This window comes from Meles meles, chromosome 8 (assembly GCF_922984935.1).
Source record: "Meles meles chromosome 8, mMelMel3.1 paternal haplotype, whole genome shotgun sequence".
Lineage (NCBI taxonomy): Eukaryota > Metazoa > Chordata > Mammalia > Carnivora > Mustelidae > Meles > Meles meles.
In genome coordinates, this window is record NC_060073.1 from 100,196,563 (window position 1) to 100,203,002 (window position 6,440).

The 6,440-nt window shown below is 39.2% G+C and overlaps 1 pseudogene; it reads left to right on the forward strand.

Moving 5' to 3' along the window:
- Window positions 1-660: 660 nt before the first annotated feature.
- Window positions 661-5,134, forward strand: LOC123948831 (annotated as a pseudogene).
- Window positions 5,135-6,440: the final 1,306 nt, after the last annotated feature.

Sequence of the window (6,440 nt, forward strand, 5' to 3'; positions counted from 1 at the left end):
TAACTTAAAGCTAGAAACTTTTTAACTAGTAACACAGGTTGAAGGTTACCTTCCCAGAATATTAAATAAAAAATATGTTACTTAAATAAATGACCATTGTCATGAAATTCTTATTCCCTTTTGGAAAACACTGAGGAGAGAAACTGTAATTTATCATGAGGAGATAGTAAGTTTGTGCAGATTTAAACTTAAATTTTAACTATTATCTTTGGTTCCCCTGGACTATAATCTTTGTTCACTATACCCTATGGTCTGAGAAATAAAAACATTTTCCAATATTTTTTTCTTTTATTTGTGAAAATGCCAGAAGTTTGTATAACACTTAATGTGTGTACAATACTTAATCAAAATACTTCTTTCAAGTCTTCCTACTAAGTAGAACTCTGACTCAATTTCTTCTTTAATTTTATCCAAGAATTAATCATAATTTTGAGACTTACACTTTTATTACAAAATATGGATTGCCAAATGGGTAATGGAAAACCACTGAAAGTTCTTAAACTGAGGAGGGACAGAGTTTTGCTTTCCAAGATTATTCTAGCAGCAGTGCACATGGCTGAATAAGAGGGACTATGTGGGAGAGTGCTAGAGTTTAGCAGTACAGTTCAGTTAAACTCAAAGAGCCTGTGTGGTGGCTGAGGGACAAGGACAGAAGTCACTATGGTCATAGGCATTGTTTCTTGGAAGGTGAGGAATGTGGAATATTTTCTGAAGATTTGCATCCAAATAACAACATGCTTTTCAGAAATATTTATTGAATTTCTTCTATATGCTCTGCACTGACCTTAACCACAGGAGAAAATTACTAAGCAAGACAGAAAAGATGTTTGTCCTTATAGAACTTAAAGTTTATAGGGGAATATAGGAATTAAGGGAGAAAAAAAGTCTGATGAGTATTATGATGTATTCATAAGGGTATAAATAATGACCACTGACATTTATTGACTCTCACTATATGCCAGGCACTGTTCTAATGGTATTATTAAAGAGAGAGAGAGACAGAGAGAAAGAGAGAGAAAGAGACAAATCAAGAAACAGACTCTTAACTATAGAGAACAAACTGATGGTTCCTTGAGGGGAGGTGGGTGGAAGGATGGGTGCATTAGGTGATAGGGATGAAGGAGTGCACCTGGCGTGTTCGACACCAGGTGTTGTATGGAAGTGTTGAATCCTTATATTGTAAACCTGAAACTAATATTACACTGTAGTTTAACTAAGTGGAATTTAAATAAAAACTTTAAAAACATAAGACAAAGATTTAATTAACACAACAACCCAATGAAAGAGATGCTATTTTTGTCATCCTTATTATACAAAAATGAACCAGAGACACAGAAGTTAACTAACTTGTCCAAGATATTACTGGGAGTGACCATGGAAGTAGGAAGATGGGCTCATACACATAACCTCTACGTCCACTGCACCTACTCGTTTCTATGATGAAAAGAAATGATAACCCCAGTTACTGAAGTGTTGCATAAAATGCTAATAAGCGGGTCAGGTAGAAATTTCCAGTAGGTGATTAAAAGTATAAACATGAGAAGGAACATACAAAATTGCAAATTATTTTAGAGATATTCCAGGAGAGAGAACAACTGAGTTATTGCAATCTTTAAAAAATTGAGACTAAGAAATAAGGAGTCCTTATTTCTTAGAGGCAGAACCCTTGCAGAAAAAAAGCCCATTTAGGATACGTGAACAAAGAAGGAATGAAACAACACTGTAGATTTCCATTCAGAGATGAAGGCAAGGGGAAGAAGGGACTTTACTTTGAATCTAGGGATGGATAATCCCTAGAGTGAAATGAAGATGAATGAACTATTGAGTCCCTAAGGAACTAAAGACATGTCATGGCCCAGGGTACACAATCTCTTTATTTGTTTACACATAAAATCTGTTCCCTGAGGGAAAGGCTGAACAAGCTTCTACCCTGTTTATAACCAAGTGCATTATACCCTTAAACGCATTTTAAATCTATGTCCAATCAAGTAGTAAATGTGGTAATAATAAAGGCTTTATTTTTCTCTGCTTCTCAAGAAGACTCAAAGTCATAATCAGAAAGTATGATCAGAAGGATTTCAAGGGTATATCTTAATTTCAGTCAGGCTGAATCCTCTTACAATCAAAGCCTCTGAGCCCAAAATCGCCTTTCCAGGACAGGGGTAAAGGTAAATTACCCCAGGAGAGGGGTAAATAGCAAGGATAAGAGAACTCTGAGGCTTTCTGACCACAGGAGGCTGAGTGAATATCTGAATTCCATTTATAATAATACATTCTTGTTTCTGAGATGGAAGTTCAGAGCTCTGAGCTATGCCACTTTCTTTCCCATTTTGTGCAGTATTGACATTCAAGTGAAGCTGGCAAGAGAATGTGTTTTGGGAGAAAAGAGAATGTTCAGAGATTAGGGGCACAGGGGATGCAGTATCTCCATCAGTAAGCTCCCTCTCTCTGGATGGAATTCTCACTCTTTTGGATTTAGGGCTTTTACTCTGTGACATGGGGCAGTAACTCAACCCCTAGACCGTGGTCCCTCATTTAGGCAACAAAATATTCTTCATTCTCACTCCATCAAGTGTAATCTGCATTGGAGGCCAGCATGGGGTTACTAAGGATTCTACCTCTAATTTTCCTGGTAAGGAGAGGGTCAAGTGAATGAAGAAATGGTGAGAAGGATGATTCTGTTCTGGTCCCAACTTCCCCCTTCTCCCTTGATTTTTTCGGGAGTCATGTTTCCAGAGACCAAGTTCAATGCACTTGCCTCTCCAGGCTAAATTTGTGATGTGCTTTGATAAATTTAGCTTATAAGGGCCTTAATAAAGGGAGAATTAATTAGTGTGCCTCAGGGTCATGATAGTGGTAAAGACAGATTCTATGTGTCTAGGTTAGGTTAGTCTCAGGCACTTCCAGTGTATACAGTCTCCTTAGTACTTATCTTGCAGGGAGAGCTGAGTTGTGTCCTTATGTAACCCTATTTTTCTGTGCTCACAGATTCCCTTAGAGAAGAATGGCTCGTGGAAAACTTCCTTTGTGACTGAATTCAATCTAGCGGGGCTCACTGAACTTCCAGATCTCCAGCTCCCCGTCTTCTGTCTGTTTCTAGTCATGTACATGGTCACTATGTTGGTAAATTTGGGCTTGATAATTCTAATAGTGTTCAATTCACACCTGCACACCCCCATGTACTTTTTCCTCTTCAATTTGTCCATCATAGACCTCTGTCATTCTTCTGTGTTTACACCCAAAATGCTGATTAACTTCACATCAAAGAAGAATATTCTCTCCTACAGGGGATGCATTACCCAGCTTTACTTTTTCTCTTTTTTTTTTCCCTATTTCTGAATGTTATGTGCTGACATCAATGGCCTATGATCGCTTTGTGGCCATCTGTAGCCCACTCATATAATGTTGCTATGTCCCCTAAAGTATGTTCCATCCTTATGCTTGGTTCATATTTGATGGCATTTTCAGGTGCCATGGCTCACACAGGATGCATGCTGAGACTGACCTTCTGTGATGCAAACACCATCAACCATTATTTGTGTGACATCCTCCCTCTGCTCCAGCTCTCCTGCACCAGCACCTATGTGAATGAGCTGGAGGTTTTCATTGTGGTGGGCATCAATGTGATTGTGCCCAGTGTCACCATCTTTGTCTCTTATGGTTTCATCCTGTCCAGCATCTGCACATCAACTCCACTGAGGGCAGGTCCAAAGACTTCAGCACGTGTAGCTCCCACATAATCGCTGTTTCTCTCTTCTTTGGATCTGCTGCATTTATATATCTTTTTTTTTCCATTTTATTTATTTTTTCAGCGTAACAGTATTCATTCTTTTTGCACAACACCCAGTGCTCCATGCAAAACGTGCCCTCCCCATTACCCACCACCTGTTCCCCCAACCTCCCACCCCTGACCCTTCAAAACCCTCAGGTTGTTTTTCAGAGTCCATAGTCTCTTATGGTTCGCCTCCCCTCCCCAATGTCCATAGCCCGCTCCCCCTCTCCCAATCCCACCTCCCCCCAGCAACCCCCAGTTTGTTTTGTGAGATTAAGAGTCATTTATGGTTTGTCTCCCTCCCAATCCCATCTTGTTTCATTTATTCTTCTCCTATCCCCCTACCCCCCCATGTTGCTTCTCCATGTCCTCATATCAGGGAGATCATATGATAGTTGTCTTTCTCCGATTGACTTATTTCACTAAGCATAATACGCTCTAGTTCCATCCACGTCGTCGCAAACCTAACCAAAGAGACTAAGAGTCTATACACAGAAAATTATAAAGTACTCATGAAAGAAATTGAGGAAGACACAAAAAAATGGAAAAATGTTCCATGCTCCTGGATTGGAAGAATAAATATTGTGAAAATGTCTATGCTACCTAAAGCAATCTACACATTTAATGCAATCCCTATCAAAATACCATCCATTTTTTTCAAAGAAATGGAACAAATAATCCTAAAATTTATATGGAACCAGAAAAGACCTCGAATAGCCAAAGGAATATTGAAGAACAAAGCCAAAGTTGGTGGCATCACAATTCCGGACTTCAAGCTCTATTACAAAGCTGTCATCATCAAGAAAGCATGGTACTGGCACAAAAACAGACACATAGATCAGTGGAACAGAATAGAGAGCCCAGAAATCGACCCTCAACTCTATGGCCAACTCATCTTCGACAAAGCAGGAAAGAATGTCCAATGGAAAAAAGACAGCCTCTTCAATAAATGGTGCTGGGAAAATTGGACAGCCACATGCAGAAAAATGAAATTGGACCACTTCCTTACACCACACACAAAAATAGACTCCAAATGGATGAAGGACCTCAATGTGAGAAAGGAATCCATCAAAATCCTTGAGGAGAATGCAGGCAGCAACCTCTTCGACCTCAGCCGCAGCAACATCTTCCTAGGAACAACGGCAAAGGCAAGGGAAGCAAGGGCAAAAATGAACTATTGGGATTTCATCAAGAGCATTTATATATCTTATACCATCATCTCCTTGGTCTATGGATGAGGGGAAAATCTCCTCTGTCTTTTATACTAATGTGGTTCCCTTAGTGAATCCTTTCATTTACAGCTTGAGAAACAAAGACATTAAATGTGCTGTGAGTAAAACTTTCAGTAAGAGACAGTTTTGATCAACAGTGTCAGTCTTTGTAGTTTGTTACACATGGGGGGATTCTGTGTGCTTAAATAAAATACTTTTAGTGGCAGTCTTCTTAGTAGTTTTTCCTAATATGTTAAAGGATATTTGAGTCTCACAATTTATTTTATTTTTTTTAAAGATTTAATTTGTTTTTTTGACAGACAGAGATCACAAGTAGGCAGAAAGGCAGGCAGAGAGAGGAGGGGAAGCAGGTTCCCTGCTGAGCAGAGAGCCCAATGTGGGGCTCAATCCCAGGACTCTGGGATCATGACCTGAGCTGAAGGCAGAGGCTTTAACCCACTGAGCCAACCAGGCACCCTCACAATTTATTTTTATTTTTTATATAATAGGTCTTTTTGTTTTCCTCACTAATAGCAGAATATCTTCACCTTTTTGTTCTGTTAATTTTTTTATTGTGTTATGTTAGCCACCATACAGTACATCATCAGTTTTTGATATAGCGTTCCAAGAGTCATTGTTTGCGTATAACACCCAGTGCTCCTTGAAATACGTGCCCTCTTTAATGCCCACAACAAGGCTCCTCCATTCCCCAAACCCCCTCCCCTCTAGAACCCTCAGTTTATTTTTTAGAGTCCATAGTCTCCCATGGTTCATCTCCCCCTTCGATCCCCCCCCCACAGTATTCAATTCCTTCTCCTAATTTAGTAGTAGCATTACATAATAAACATGTTGTTTCTTTTTTCCCATTTTCATTTTGAAATTATTTTTTCCTCTACAACATGATGAATGGTCATCATTTTGGCAGACTTTTCTCTTTTACCTTTGTATAGTCAAACTAACATGTAACTGATCATTAAAAAATATTTTTATTGTATGGCTGGATAAGTGAAACTCAGAGTAGTTAGATTTACCTAAAGTCACACAGGTTTATAAAGAGTTTAGTCTAAATTCGTACCCTTCTGACCTCAAAGTGAGTAAGAAATCCATCAAAATCCTTGAGGAAAACGCAGGCAGCATCCTCTTCCACCCCAGCAGCATCAACATCTTCCTAGGAACATTGCCAAAGGCAAGGGAAGCAAGGGCAAAAATGAACTATTGGGATTTCATCAAGATCAAAAGCTTTTGCACAGCAAAGGAATCAGTTAACAAACCAAAGACAACTGACAGAATGGGAGAAGATATTTGCAAGCTACATATCAGATAAAGGGCTAGTATCCAAAATCTATAAAGAGCTTAGCAAACACAACACCCAAAGGACAAACAATCCAATCAAGAAATGGGCAGAGGACATGGACAGAGATTTCTGCAAAGAAGACAACCAGATGGCCAACAGACAC